Source organism: Pan troglodytes, chromosome 8, assembly GCF_028858775.2.
Source record: "Pan troglodytes isolate AG18354 chromosome 8, NHGRI_mPanTro3-v2.0_pri, whole genome shotgun sequence".
NCBI lineage: Eukaryota > Metazoa > Chordata > Mammalia > Primates > Hominidae > Pan > Pan troglodytes.
The window spans coordinates 81,316,164-81,333,126 of NC_072406.2; positions in this window are offsets into that span (position 1 = coordinate 81,316,164).

Consider the following 16,963-nt stretch of genomic DNA (forward strand, 5'->3'; position numbering starts at 1 on the left):
CCCTGAGAAATGGAGACATCTGGGCTGATACATTCAAGTTTTAAATCCTCAGATTCCTTTGAACCTCTGAATCTACAGAAGAGTCCCATGCTTTAAGGACTGATGCTGGCCAGGTGTGGTGGTTCTTGCTTGTAATCCCAGCACTTTGGGAGGCTGAGGCGGGCAGATCACTTGAGGCCAGGAGTTCAAGACCAGCCTGGCCAACATAGTGAATCCCTGTCTCTACTAAAAATACAAAAATTAGCTGGTTGTGGTGGCGAGCAACTGTAATCCTACTCGGCAGGCTGAGGTATGAGAATCACTTGAACCTGGGAGGTGGAGTTTGCAATGAGCCGAGATCACGCCACTGCACTCCAGCCTGGGTGACAGAGCGAGACTCTGTCTCAAAAAAAAAAAAAAAAAAAAAAAAAACAGCAATCAAAAAATAAAAAAACTAATGCTTTCCTGTTGAAGACAATCAAGAGGCCTCTACCCTTAAAGCCAACACTCACTCTCCTTCAAGATCTATCCCCACCTCCCTTCCTAGACAGCAGATAAATATCAAAGTTAAGTCAGTATAAACCAACAGGGGAGTTTTGGGCTTGCTCAGGAGGAAAGGTAAAATACTCTGAAAGTTCTGTAGAACTTAGCTAACGTGGACCTTAAAAGCTGAGAGGGTGTCTATAAGACTTAACTCTGGAAGTCCTTGATCCACGGACGGAGATAGAACACAAAGTTGGATAAGGGAGTGTTTAGCAATGTGAGTGTACCCTCCTGGGATACAGGGTTTAATGCCCTGGCAAGAACCCTGGGAGAAGGTGTTGAGACTCTGCTAAAATGACTCTTAGACACTTGGAGAAAGTGACAGCCCACACTTAAGTGAAGTGGAAATACTAGAATTGTCATGCCAGGCAGTAGAAAAAGGGGTCAATAGGATTAAGGAAATGCACATGATAGAATGAATGGACTATATAAGCCTTGCAAACCCACCAGATGACTGTCTTGCAGGAAGGCCAAAGCAATAAAGAATAGCCTGGTGAGAGCAATTAGCACCTCTGAGCCATCTGCAGTGGCTCTCCTCTGAAGGGCAGGGCTGATGTTGTTACATAACTGGGCTTATTAATAGCAGTGGGAATAATGGGTACCAAAATAATAGAGGCCAGGTGGTAGTGCTCAACCATCAGAAGCCAAGAGGTGCAGTTACCTTTTTTTTTTTTTGGAAATGGAGTCTCACTCTGTTGCCCAGGCTGGAGAGCAATGGCGAGATCTCAGCTCACTGCAACCTCCGCCTCCTGGGTTCAAGCAATTCTCCTGCCTCAGCCTCCTGAGTAGCTGGGACTACAGGCACACGCTGCCACACCTGGCTAATTTTTTTTTTTTTTTTTTTTGTATTTTAGTAGAGATCACCGTGTTGCCCAGGCTGGTCTCGAACTCCTGAGCTCAGGCAATTTGCCTGCCTTGGACTCCCAAAGTGCTCGGATTACAGGCATGAGCCACCACGTCCAGCCAAGAAGCCAAGAGGTGCAGTTATCTTAATGAGCAGCAAGGTCAGAGATGTATCCAGGGGAGCCTGATGGGCACTGAGATAGGAGATGGCATCTCTAGAGGCAATGTAGTTGCACAGCCAGCAAAAGTATTGCTCAATCTATTATATTAAGCAGGGTTTGCCAGAGAGACAGAACCACTAGGACATATACTTAGATATATGAGAGGAGGTTTATTAGGGCAATTGGCTCATGTGATGGTGGAGGCCATCTGCAAGCTGGAGAACCAAGGAAGCTGGTAGCATAGCTCAGTCCAAGTCCAAAGGCCTTGGACCAGGGATCCAGGGATATGGCAGATCTTCCCCACCTGGTCTACCAACTCACACTCTAATCTCCTGAGGAAATAACTTCACAGATACACCCAGAAATAATGCTTTACCTGCTATCTAGGTATCCCTTAATCCAGTGAAGTTGACATCTAAAATTAACCACCACATTATTCAACCAGAAAGATCAAGATGGTCAGGAGGCATAGGGCAATTGCCTCAATAAAAAAGCACTATGGTGGCTGGGCGCGGTGGCTCATGCCTATAGTCCCAGCACTTTGGGAGGCCAAGATGGGCGGATCACGAGATCAGGAGTTGGAGACCAGCCTGACCAACGTGGTGAAACCCCATGTTTACTAAAAATACAAAAATTAGCCGGGTATGGTGGCAAGTGCCGGGTGTGGTGGCTCACACCTGTAATCCCAGCACTTTGGGAGACTGAGGCAGGTGGATTACAAGGTCAGGAGTTCAAGACCAGCCTGGCCAAGATGGTGAAACCCCGTCTCTACAAAAAATACACAAATTAGCTGGGCGTGGTGGCAGGCTCCTGTAATCCCAGCTACTCAGGATGCTGAGGCAAGAGAATCGCTTGAACCCGGGGGACGAAGGTTGCAGTGAGCCGAGATCGAGCCACTGCACTCCAGCCTGGGCGACAGAGTGAGACTCTGTCTCAAAAAAACAAAAACAAAAACAAAACAAAACAAAAAACAAAGAACGCAGGAATGCTGGTCCCCAATGCACCTCCATTTAATTCACCAGTCTGGGCCTCACAAAAAGCAAATAGAGAGTGCTAGTGGACTATTACAAATTCAGCCGAGTACAGAGGGTCCCCAACTTACAATGATTTGACTTAATGATTCTTTGACTTTATGATAGTGTGAAAGTGACACACATTCAGTAGAAACTAAATTGCAATTTTTGAATTTTGACATTTTCCCAGGTTAGTGATATGTGATGTGATGCTCTCTGGCGGTGCTGGGCAGCAGTAGCGAGCATGGTTTTTCGCTTTCAGTATTCAATACATTACATGAGACATTAAAACTCTTTATTACAAAATAGGCTTTCTATTAGATTATTTTCCCCAACTGTAGGCTAATGTAAGTGTTCTGAGCATACTTAAAGTAGGCTAGGCTAAATAAACTATGATGTTTGATACGTTAGGTGTATTTAATGTGTTTTTGACTTAAGATATTTTTGGCTGGGTGTGGTGGCTCACGCCTGTAATCTCAGCACTTTGGGAGGCCGAGGTAGGCGGATCACCTGAGGTCAGGAGTTCGAGACCAGCCTGGCCAACATGAAACCTTGTCTCTACTAAAAATAGAAAAACTAGCTGGGTGCGGTGGTGCACACCTGTAATCCCAGCTACTCCGGAGGCTGAGATAGGAGAATTGCTTGAACCTGGGAGGCGGAGGTTGCAGTGAGCAAAGACTGCGCCACTGCACTCTAGCCTGGGAGACAGAGTGAGACTCAGACTCAAAAATAAATAAATAAATAAATATTTTCAATTTATGATGGGTTTATTGGGATGTAACCCCACTGTAAGTTGAGGTGCATCTGTAGTAGCTCTATTGAAGCAGCATCCCCAGGTGGAACACTTTTGCTAGAGCAGAGTTACATAGCTTTAGATACCTAATAGTCATTTATTTGACAAATGCTTTCTTTTATATCCCTATCAAAAAAAGAGGATAAGGCTGGGCACAGTGGCTCATGCCTATAATCCCAGCACTTTAGGAGGCTGAGGTGGGAGAATCACTTGAACCCAGGAGTTCGAGACCAGCCTGGGAAATATAGCGAGACCTCATCTCTCCATTTTTTAAAAGAGGATCAGAGGCCAGGCACAGTGGCTCATGCCTGTAATCCTAGCATTGGGAGGCCAAGGTGGATGGATGGCTTGAGCTCAAGAGTTCAAGACCAACCTGGGCAATATGGTGAAACTCTGTCTCTACAAAGAATACAAAAATTAGCCAGTTGTAGTGGCATGCGCCTGTAGTCCCAGCTACTCAGGCAGATGAGGTGGAAGGTTGGCTTGAGCCTGGGAGGTAGAGGTTGCAGTGACCTGAGATTGCGCCACTGCACTCCAGCCTGGGCAACAGAGCCAGACCCTGTCAAAAAAAAAAAAAAAAAAAAAGAAAAGAAAAAAGAGGATCAGAAAGAGTTTACGTACTCTTGGAACAGACAGCAGTATATTTACAGTCTATTCCCAGGACTATTTTAACTCTCCCACTCTCTGTCATAGTACCATCTAAAGAGACCTGAACTGGCTGGACATCTCACAGAAAATCACAGTGGTCACTGACCAGACCCCCATGTCATTGCCACTGATGCACCAGCATTTCTTCCTGGGCTCACATCTATGGCTGTATGAGGGCTTCCTAATGACCAACTGCCAGGGTAGGAATAAACTCCAGCTTGGTTCACACATGGATTGGTCTGGTATATGGGAGCAAGCCAAAAGTGGATGTCAGCTACACTACAATGCCATTCAGGAGTGGACTTGGAAAGCAGCTTTGAGGGGAAATCCTCCCAGTGAGAAGGAGCATTGGGTGGTGCTCCTGGCCATCCACTCTGTGTAGAAAGAGAAGTAGCCTGAGGTTGGAAGATACTCATTTGCATGGACTGTGGTGACTGTTTTGCCCAGTTGATAAGGGGCCTAAAACAGAAAGATTGGAAGATTGGGCACAAAGCAGCTTAGGGTAAAGGCATGTGGATGGACCAATGAGAGAAGACAAAGTGTGAAGATGTACATATCAAATGTGAATGCCCACCAGAAAACATCCATCACAGAAGAGGCACTAAACAACCAGGTAGACAAAATGACTGGGACAGATGTCAGTCAGCCTCTGTCATGGGCCACCCTAAAACTGGCACAATGAACTTAGGAAGGAGTGGCCACAGTGGCAGCGATGGAGGCCACACACGGGCTCCCGCTGACCAAGATTGATCCAGCTACTGATGTTGCCAAATGTCCAGTATGCTAGCAACAGAGCTCATTGCTGAGCCACTGATATGGCACTATCCCTGAAGGAGACTTTGGTGTCTAGTTGACTACATTAGGTCCCTTCCATCCTGGAAGGGCCAGAGATTTGTTTGAACAGTGATAGACATGTATTTCAGGTATGTGTTTGCCTTTCCTGCTCAGGGGATGTCTAACACTAAAATCTAAGGGCTTACAGAGTATGTTTGATTTATCAACAGGGTTTTGCATATAACATCACATCACAGCATAACAGCATGAGATGCAGCAATGGGCACACGACCATGGGCTCCACTGGTTTTATCACCCACCACATCACCTCAGTGCCCTCAACATGACAGAATGTTGGAAGGGCCTGTTGAGGGCACAGCTGAGGCAATGCTTGGCTATGATACACTGAGGTTGGCGTCACAACCTTCAGGATGCAGTTTACATGCTAGATCAGTAACCTTTATATGGTGCTGTGTCCTTAATAGGTAGAATACATGGGTCCAGGAACCAAGGAGTGGAAGTACAAAAGGACTCAACATCGAAATTACGTGGGGTGTTTAGCTGGACACAATGGCTCAGGTCTGCAATCCCAGTTACTTGGGAGGCTGGGGTGGGAGGATTGCTTGAGGCCAGGAGTTCAAGAGCAGCCTGGACAACATAAAAGACCCTGTCCCCTTATCTAACAAATAAAACAAAACACCACTTGTGGAATTTATTCTTCCTATTACCGCACCCCTGAGTTTTGCATATTTAGATGTTATGGTTCCCTGTGGGAAATGTTTCCACCGGGGGACATGGTAAGAGTCGTATTGAACTTTAAGCAATGGCATCTTAAGCTCTTTTTGGCAAGGGATGAATGGTCAAGAAGTCACCATCTTGGCGGGGGCTATGAACCTGATTATCAAGAGGCAGGGCTGCTGCTACACAGTGGGGACAGGGAGGCCTACGCTTGACACCCAAGTGATCCACTGAGGCTTCTCTTAGTATTTCGAAGAAGTACTAATGGTTTAATGGTAAATGGATAAATACAGCAGCCAGGCCTGAGAAGAACCTGCCAACTAGGGGCTCAGATCCTCATGGCTGAAGGTCTGGGTCAATCCTCCAACTATGCCATCTAGACTAGCAGAGGTGTTAGCCAAGGGTGAGAGAAATCTAGAATTGATAGTAGAGGAGGCATTTAATGAGTATCCATTGTAGTCTTGATACCAGCTGCAGTGGCAGTGGCTGCAATTCATTCCACTGACCTTTCTCCAGGAAAAGAGCCCTGCAGTATCCTGAAAGAGCTGTTCCCAGAATTTATATGAAGCAAAAATATCTAAGTGGCACAAGGGGTAAACTGTTACGAATGCTGTGCTGTGTTACCGAGATTCCCCCTTTGGGACTGGAAGATCTATTCCCTTGACCACAGGAAAGGTTGGCTGACGGCTGCAAGTTCTTAGATGCAGAGAGCCAGTTCATCCAAGGTCATGCTCCCTTCTCATGGACAGCTCACAGTCAAAGACTCATCTATGTGGGGGTATAGAGTCTCAGAGCCCATGCTCCACTTGGAACAACTCAGAAGAAACACCCCAACTTCAGAACTCTCTATGTGGTCAGCTGATGCCTTGTGATTATACGGCAGCTCGATTTATTCCTCTCTAATCCTGTTTCCTTCTCATTCTGCACAGGTGTTTATCCTAAGGCAACTCCATCATTAACTTCCTCCATGCTATTCATCCTCTTAGAGTTTGCTTCTCATAGAACACAACTCATAGGAATATGTTTATAGCATTTTACTTTTGGTGACAGTTGTAAATTATACCCTGATCTTTCTGTTAATAAATCTGAGATTATTTAACAGGAACTTAGTTAGTTTTATGCCCAATGGGGTATTACTGTCAAGAGGCCTATTTTTGGCTTCCACATGATACAGCAGAGAAAACAAGGCACGTTTTAGAAAATATACCTGTTGCTTTGTATCACTAGTTAAGTGCTACGTTTTACACCTTTAAAGGAGAGGTAGGTAGTCTAGGTTTTGTTTAAAACATAACATTCTTTTTTTTTTTTTTGAGACGGAGTCTCGCTCTGTCGCCCAGGCTGGAGTGCAGTGGCACCATCTCGGCTCACTGCAAGCTCCGCCTCCCGGGTTCACGCCACTCTCCTGCCTCAGCCTACCGAGTAGCTGGGGCTACAGGCGCCCGCCATCACGTCCGGCTAATTTTTTGTACTTTTAGTACAGATGGGGTTTCACCGTGTTAGCCAGGATGGTCTCGATCTCCTGACCTAGTGATCCACCCGCCTTGGCCTCCCAAAATGCTGGGATTACAGGCTTGAGCCACTGCGCCCGGCCAATGACATTCTTGTTAAAAAAGATCTTAAACTTGCCACAAAGGAACTGTAGAATATTTCTCTCTTGTAGAAAGAGTTTGAGTTTTAGCATTGCAAAGTCCTGGCTTAAATACCAGTTTTACTCTTTATTAGCTGTATAAGTTTAGAACAACTAGCCTAATTTAGCTAAGCTTGTCTAGGGAGAGCAGTATAGTAAGGGGTTAATTGTGTGGACTCCAGAGCCAGAACATCTGGATTGAAAGTTCTGTCGGCCGGGCCCAGTGGCTCATGCCTGTAATCCCAGCACTTTGGGAGGCCGAGGAGGGGCGGATCACGAGGTCAGGAGATCGAAACCAACCTGGCCAACACAGTGAAACCCCATCTCTACTAAAAATACAAAAATTAGCCGAGTGTGGTGGCATGTGCCTGTAATCCCAGTTACTTGGGAGGCTGAGGCAGGAGAATCGCTTGAACCAGGGAGTTGTAGGTTGCAGTGAGCCGAGATCATGCCACTGCACTCCAGCATGGTGACAGAGCAAGACTCCGTCACACATAAAAAAAAAGTTCTGTCACTTATCAACTAGATAAGCTTAGATGAGTTACCTAACCTCTCAGTTTCCTCCTTTTTAAGGTGAGGATAATGATAGTACCTACTTTGTAGGTTTGTTAAGAAGATTAAACAAATTAATACATGTAAAGTGCTAGAGACAATGCCATTGAGCAACTGATCAATAAACATGAGCTATTATCACTACTTGTACTATAGGTTAACAATACTTGCCCAAGGGGTTGTGGTGAAGATTAAATGAGGCAATGTATACGATATAGTTAGCTCAGTGTTTGGCAAATAGTAAGCCCCTAAAAAATTGTAATCATGAAAATGTGTATTGATTGACGGATAGAGCCCAAAACGTAAAAGAGTAAGAACTTAAAAACCTACACAACTTAAAAAAATTTAAGAGTAAGAATTTTAAAAACTACACAAAACTACACATGCTATTTCATAAGATTATCTATGTGCTAGGTGATGGGAATACAGAGGGAAACAAGTACACATCAGATGGCATTTGTCCTTGAGCTTAGTCTAACAGGGTTTGAATGAGAGTGAATGTAACATGTTAGTCTTGCCTGGCACTAAGGAAGGTATTATGTGAGTGCAATAGTAATTGCGGTTTTTGCATTGTTGGAATTTGTCATTTGATATTGGAATGCATTCTTAAATAAATGTGGTTATGTTATACATCATTTTAATGGGCACTTCTTGTTTTATGTTTTTGTGCTAGTGACTTATTACTTGCTGTTTATTTTATGTTTATTTTAGACTACGGAAATAATGTTAAGACAAAAGCAAATTCAAGCTATTTTCTTATTCGAGTTCAAAACAGGTCTTAAAGCAGCAGAGACAACTCGCAACATCAACAACACATTTGGCGCAGGAATTGCTAACAAACGTACAGTGCAGTGGTGGTTAAAACGTTTTGCAAAAAAGATGAGAGCCTTGAAGATGAGAAGCGTAGTGGCCAGCCATGGGAATTTGACAATGACCAATTGAGAGCAATCATTGAAGCTGATCCTCTTACAACTACACAAGAAGTTGCTGAAAAACTCAACATCGACCATTCTACAGGTCGTTCGGCATTTGAAACAAATTAGGAAGGTAAAAAAGCCCGATAAGTGGGTGCCTTATGAGCTGAGCGAGAATCAAAAACATTGTTGTTTTGAAGTGTTGTCTTCCCTTATTCTACGCAACAACACGAACCATTTCTTGATCTGATTGTGACGTGCGACAAAAAATGGATTTTATGCAACAACCGGCGAATACCAGCTCAGTGGTTGGACAGAGAAGCAGCTCCAAATTACTTCCCAAAGCCAAACTTGCACCAAAAAAAGGGCATGGTCACTGCTGCCAGTCTGATCCACTACAGCTTTCTGAATCCCAGTGAAACAATTACATCTGAGAAGTATGCTCAGCAAATTGTTGATGAGATGCACCGAAAACTGCAACTCCTGCAGCCGGTATAGGTCCACAGAAAGGCCCAGTTCTGCTCCATGAGAACGCCCAAGTGCAGGTCGTGGAACCAATGCTTCAAAAGTTGAATGAATTGGGCTACGAAGTTTTGCCTCATCCGCCATATTTACCTGACCTCTTGCCAACTGACTACCACTCCTTCAAGCACCTCAGCAACTTTTTGCAGGGAAAAAGCTTCCACAACCAGTAGAATGCAGAAAATGTTTTCCAAGAGCTCATCAAATCCAAAAGCATAGATTTTTACACTACAGGAATACAAACTTATTTCTCATTGGCAAAATTGTATTGATTGTAATCGTTCCTATTTTGATTAATAAAGATGAGTTTGAGCCTAGTTATAATGATTTAAAATTCATGGTCCAGGCTGGCTGCAGTGGCTCACACCTGTAATCCCAGCACTTTGGGAGGCCAAGGGAAGAGGATCACTTGAGGTCAGGAGTTTGAGACCAGTGTAGCCAACACAGTGAAACCCCGTCTCTACTAAAAGTAGAAAAAATAAGCTGGACTTAGTGGTGGGCACCTGTAATCCCAGCTACTTGGGAGGCGGAGGCAGGAGAATCGCTTGAACCCAGGAGGTGGAGGTTGCAGTAAGCCAAGATCATGCCACTGCACTCCAGCCTGGGTAACAGAGGGAGGCTCCATCTAAATAAAATAAAATAAAATTAACAGTCCAAAACTGCAATTACTTTTGCACCAATCTAGATAGCTGGAAGTAAATATTACTTTTGTACCAACATAGATAGATGGAAGTAAATATTATCAGCCACATAGAAGAAATAGTATATAAAACGTATAGCTTTTTTTTGATTTTGAGACATGATCTGGCTCTGTTACCCAGGCTGGAGTACAGTGGTGTGATCTCAGCTCACAGTAGCTTCCAACTTCTGGGCTCAAGTGAGCCTCCCACCTCAGCCTCCCAAGTAGCTGGGACCACAGGTGCACGCCACCACACCCAGCTGTTTTTTCTTTTGTATTTTTGGTAAAGACAGGGTCTTGTTGTGTTGCCTAGGCTAGGGTTTTTTTTGTGTGTGTGTGTGTGTTTTGTTTGTTTGTTTGTTTTTTGTGAGGGACAAAGTCTCGCTCTGTCACCCAGTCCACCCAGTCTGGAGTGCAGTGGTGCGATCATAGCTCACTGCAACCTCCACCTCCCAGGCTTAAGCAGCCTTGAGCTCCTGGCCTCAAGCGATCCTCCTGCCTTATCCTCCCAAGTAGCTAGGACTACAGGCATGTGCCACCATGCCTGGCTCTCTCTATATATATTATATATATATTTTGAGACAGGCTCTCATCATGTTGTCCAGGCTGGCCTCAAACTCCTGGCCCCAAGTGATCCTCCCACTTTGGCTTCCCAAAGTTCTGGGATTACAGGCGTGAGCCATCATGCCTGGCCTTGTGTAGGTTTTCAAATTCTTACCCTTTTACCTTTTGGGTTCTATTTTTCAATCAATTAATTACCATAATTACAGAGTTTTGGGTGGGGGGGTTGTGGGCAAAGGGTTAAAAACTTCTTCCAATTTGTACTTTTAAGCAATAGTCTAATTAGTAGCCAATTTTCCTATCTGATATTATACAATCAACAAAAACCTGCTGAGGACCAAGCCACCGGGGATTAACAGTTAAGACTACTCACAATTTAGTGGATAAAACACAAATAACTATAATACATTTTACATTATAGATGTTTTTTCAAATCTATAATAATGATAAAATGCTAAGATCGCAAAGGGATGGGAATGGCTGATTTTGCAGAAGCTTTTTGTCTCCATTCCCTCAGCATGTTGTCCGCTTTACCAGTTGGGTCACTATTGAAAATATTAATACAGTTGATCTTTCAGAACCCTATTTGTCTTCCTAGGTTTATGCATACCAAACCAAGGTTTCTCAGCTTTGGCATTATTGACATTTATTTATTTATTTATTTATTTATTTATTTATTTATTTATTTTTTAGAGCTAGAGACTCACTATGTTGCCCGGGCTGGTCCAAAGCTCCTAGGTTCAAGTGGTTCTCCTGCCTCAGCCTGCTGAGTATCTGGGACTACAAGTCCATACCACTGCGCCTGGCTATTGACATTTTTGACAGGGTATGTCTTTGTTGTAGGGAGGCTATTCTGTGGATTATAGGATGTTTACAGCTTTTCTGATCTCTACTCATTACTTGCCCAGTAGCACTTTCCCCCCTAGAACTCGACAATCAAAACTGTCTCCAGGCCAGGTGCAGTGGCTCTCGCCTGTAATCCCAGCACTCTGGGAGGCTGAGGTGGGCAGATCACTTGAGGTCAGGAGTTTGAGACCGGCCTGGCCAACATGGTGAAACCCCATCTCTACTAAAAATGCAAAAATTAGCCGGGCGTGGTGCTGGGTGCCTGTAGTCCCAGCTACTCGGGAGGCTGAGGCAGGAGAATCACTTGAACCCAGGAGGCAGAGGTTGCAGTGAGCCAAGATCATGCCACTGCACTTCAGCCTGGGGGACAAGAGTTCGTCTCAAACACGCACACACACACACACCCCTTAGTGGCAATAAATATTAGTAAATAATGAACATTTCAAAATTTTATAGTTTCTTTGGATCAGAAATTTGAGAGAGGATTACCTTGGTGGTTCTGTTAAGGAGATTTTCATGAAATTGCAGTCAATTTGTCAGCTGAGGCTGCAGTCATCTGAAGAGTTAATGAGCGCAGGAGGATCAGCTTCCGAGATGGCTCACTCACATGGCTGGCAAGTTAGTTCTGGCTATTTCCAGGTGATCTCAGTTCCTCACTATGTGGACCTCTCCATTGGACTTCTCTCAGAGTGAGTGACCCAAGAGAAAGCAAGTCAGAAGCAGCCGTGAAAGTCACACACATCACTTCCATTTTATTCTGTTGGTCACACAGACCAGTGCTGACAACATTTGAGAAGGGACTACAAAGGAGTGTAAATACTGGAAGGCAAGGATCATCGGGGAATATCTTGGAGGCTGGCTACTATAACACAGTCATTTCAAAAAAAAATCATAAGAGTTGGAACATAAAATTGGAGAAATTATTTAGAAAGGAGAACAAAGAGACAACTAGATGGAAAATAGAAAAGAAGAGATAAGAAAATGACATAATCAATTCAGGAATTCCAATATGCAACTAATAGAAGACCCAGGATGAAAGAGGAGAGGAAAAGATGGGAAGAAATTATCAGAGAAATTTAGCAAGGTTTCAAGATACCAAGTTATTGTAGAAAATTCACACACAAACACATGCACAAGCAATGAACAATTAGAAAATATTTTTTTAAAACAAAATTTTAAATTTGGTATAGAGACGGGGTCTTGCCATGTTGCCCAGGCTTGTCTCGAACTCCTGGGCTCAGGCAATCCTCCTGCCTCGGCCTCCCAAAGTGCTGGGATTACAGGTGTGAGCCACCAAACCAGGCCAGAAAATAAAAAAAAAATTAATACCATTTACAATAGTGTCAAAAAATAAATGCTTAGAAAAAAATTTAACAAAAGATGTGAAAGGTACTGAAAACTACAAAACATTGCCGAAAGAAATTAAAGCTGTTTTCTCTACTTATTTAGAAAAATAGATAAATACACCATATTCATGGATTGCAAGGCCCAATATTGTTAAGACGCCAATTTTCCCCAAATTAAGGTGTAGGTTCAAATCATTTCCAACCAGTAGATTTTTTTTTTTTTTGGAGAAGTGGATTCACAATTTATAAATGTATGTTGGAATACAAGAACTTAGAATAGCCAATGCATTCTTGAAAAATAACAAGTTGGAATAATTACAGTACCTTACTTCAAGGTTTACTATAAAGCTATTGTATTGAAGACAGTGTAGTATTGCATAAATATAGACAAACAGATCAATGGAAAAGACTAGAAATTTCAGAAATAGGCCCACAATTATACAGTCAATAGATTTTTTGCGAAAACACCAAAGATATATCTATCTATCTATATAGACATATATATATATATATATATATTTTTTTTTTTTGAGATGTAGTCTCACTCTGTTGCCCAAGCTAGAGTGCAATGGCCCGATCTTGGCTCACTGTAACCTCTGCGTCCCAGGCTCAAATGATTCTTCTGCCTCAGCCTCCTGAGTAGCTGGGATTACAGGCACGCACCACCACGCCCAGCTAATTTTTGCATTTTTTAGTACAGACGGGGTTGCACCATACTGGCCAGGCTGGTCTCGAACTCCTCACCTCAGGTGATCCACCTGCCTCAGCCTCCCAAAGTGCTGGGATTACAGGCATGAGCCACCGCGCCCGGCTAACACCAAAGATATTTAAGGGGGAAATGTAAGTGTTTGCAACAAATGGTGCTGGAACCATGTAGACACAAATAAGCTCTCAAATCTTGCCCCATACTATTTGCAAAATTTAGTTTGAGATGGATCTCATTTTACATTTTACACCTAAATGTAAAAGTCCAAATTCTCAAGTCATCAACAGACATTGTTAGGAAAGTAAATAAGCACACAGAGTGGGAGAAAATATTTGTAATTACTACATTTGATACAGGACTTATATTCAAAATATTTGATAAACTATAACTCAATGAGAAAATAAACATCTTAACTAAAAATTGGCAGTCTTGACAGGCACTTCCCAAAGGGAGGTATATGTGAATGATACATATGCACATGAAAAAGTGTTCAGAATCATTAATCATCAGGGAAAAGCAAATTAAAATCACAGTGAGAAAACCACACACTCATAAGAATGACTAATGTTAGAAACACTGACAACACCAAATGTTAGCAAGGATATAGAAACATTAATATTTCACACACTTGTGATGGGAGGATAAAATGGCACAAACAGTTTAAAAAGTGATGTGGCATTTTCTTGTAAAATTAAATATACACCTAACCCAACCCAGCAATTCCACTTCGGTTAGGTTCACAAAAAAGGCGTGTACATAGTAGCACTTTGTTCACAATAGAAAAAAATGGGCAAAAAGATGTCCACTGACAGGAAAAAGGATATTTTGTGGTCTCTTCACAAAATGGAATACTACTATAAGCAATGAAATGGAACAAACTGCTGATGCATACAACAACATAAATAAGTATCAAAACCATTTTGCTTAGGGAATGAAACAAGACACAAAAGAACACTTGTGGTATGATTCCATTATTATTTTGCTATAGAACACACAAAGCTAATCAATATCAAAAAATCAGAACAGTGGTTGCGTCTAGGAGATGGGATTGATTGAGAGAGGATGTGAGAAAGTTTTCTGGGGTTGATGGCCATCATCTATATCTTGATGAAGGTGTGGGTTAAACAAATGTATGCTTTTTTTTTAAGAGTCAGGGCCTGGCTCTGTAGCCCAAACTGGAGTGCAGTGGCACCAGTGTGGTTCACTATAGCCTGGAACTCGTGGACTCAAGCAATTCTCCCACTTCAGCCTCCTGAGCGGCTGTGACTACAGGCATGCCCCACCACCTGGATAATTTTTAAATTTTTTATAGAGACTAGGGTCTTGCTCCACCATCCAGGCTGGAGTGCAGTGACACGACCATTGCAGCTTTGAACTCCTGGCCTCATGCAATCCTCCTGCGTTGGCTTCACAAAGTGCTGAGATTATAGACATGAGCCACGGCACCCTGTGACACCACGCACAATCAAAATGTATGCAATTGTCAAAACTGATCAAACTGCACACTTAAGACTAACATATGTCACTGTATGTACATTATATCTCATTTTAAAAAGAAAAGAGGAATAGTGAGATAAAACATTAAGTATTGGTACATTTAAGAAAAAACTGTATATTGTGAAAAAATGTTTGGTTTTTATAATTGTAATTTTTTAAAAAAAGAATATTTACCATGATTACAGCTGCACTCGCTAAAGTTTTTAAGCAAAATCTATTCTATCTGCTCTGGGAGGTTAAAAGAAAAAAGTGTTTCTATACTTCACTGGCATGCTTTAAATTGTATTTTCTTTTTAAATTAAATTAATTTATTATTTATTTTTTGAGACAGGGTCTCGCTCTGTTGCTCAGGCTGGAGTGCAGTGGTGCAATCTCTGCTCACTGCAAACTCTGCCTCCCTGGCTCAAGCTATCCTCCCACCTCAGCCTCCTGAGTAGCTGGTCCAATAGGCACATGCCACCACGCCCAGCTAATTTTTGTGCTTTTGCAAGAGACAAGGTCTCACCATGTTGCCCAGGCTGGTCTCAAACTCCTGGGCTGAAGTGATCCACCTACCTCAGCCTCCCAAAGTGTTGGGATTACAGGTGTGAGCCATTGCGCCCGGCCTAAATTGTATTTTCTTTCTTTATCCTTTTTGTGTATTTGTATTTTATTCTCTTCCCTTAACTTTGCCAGTGAACTCTGCAAACAGCTGCTCCCTGACACTCTCACAGTTATTAATGTGAATTTTTAGTCTTTGTGAATTTGAACAAATGACTATTTTTCTCTTAACTGGTTTCTGATTGATAAAAGCTCAGATTATCTTATCATCTAATACTTTCTGACCTAAACTCGGTACTTTTGTTGATGAAAGTCAATCCCTGTAAGTTAGTCACAATTTCCTCACACACCCCACCTTTTTTTTTTTTTGGCAGAGGGCAAATATAGAGATGTCACAGTTCTCAGCTGGTGAAACACTGTACTGCTCACAATCTAGCTCTAACATTCTGGCTTGCTGAATAGATTGATAGGTAGGCAGACAGACAAATAACTAGCTCAACAATACTGTTGCTTCTTGTATTTATTATGATAGCACAATTATTGATTGGGTTTTGATCAGTAGAATAAATAATTAGTACAAATTGGTTTCTAGTGTGACTTTCTTTGCCACCTCTTATTTATACCTGGCTTCGCTAGTATTTCTTTGCCTGTGTGGCATTTTCATCTATTCTCTTTGTTATGTTGATATTTAAGTCCCAGAAAAGAGTGGGTAGGAACCAGAGTAGCTCTCAAGGTGACAGGCAAATCTTCTAAATGAAAAAAACCATTTTTCACTTTTACTAATTAAAGATTTGCATTGTTTTTGCTGCTTTCTTTTCACAGTTCAAACAGACAACAATATCAGTGTTACTATAGTTATTTATTTTTTTTGAGATGGAGTCTCGCTCTGTCACCAGGCTGGAGTGCAGTGGCGCGATCTTGGCTCACTGCAACCTCTGCCTCCTAGGTTTAAGTGATCCTCCTGCCTCAGCCTACCGAGTAGCTAGGATTACAGACGTGCACCACCATGCCCGGCTGATTTTTGTATTTTTAGTAGAGACGGGGTTTCGCCATGTTGGCCAGGCTGGTCTCAAACTTCTGACCTCAAGTGATCCGTCCGCCTCGGCCTCTCAAAGTGCTGGAATTATAGACCGTGAGCCACCACGCCTGGCCCAAATATGTGCATTTAAAGCTACAAATTTTCCTTTTACACAGTGTCACTGCATTCCACAAATTTGATATGTTGTATTATTATCTTTTATTTCAAATTACTTTTATTTTTATTATTTTTTATTTTTGAGACAGAGTCTTGCTCTGTCGCCCAGGCTGGAGTGCAGTGGCTCCACCTCGGGCACTGCAACCTCCGCTTCCTGGATTCAAGAGATACTCGTGTCTGACCTCAGATGATCCACCTGCCTCGGCCTCCCAAAGTGTTGGGATTACAAGTGTGAGCCTCCGTGCCCGGCCTCAACTTATTTTTAAATTTCCATTGATCTCTTCTTTGACCTAGAGATTTGGAATTATGTTGCTTAATTTCCAATATTTCCGGAATTTTCTGGCTTGTTTGGGTTGATTTCTAATTTTAATTCTATTGCGGTTAGAGATGATACTCTGATTTCAATCCTCTTAAATTTGAGGCTCACACTGAGGATTAAGTATACAAAAAATTTTTTTGAGACCTGTTTCATGGCCTTGCCTCACA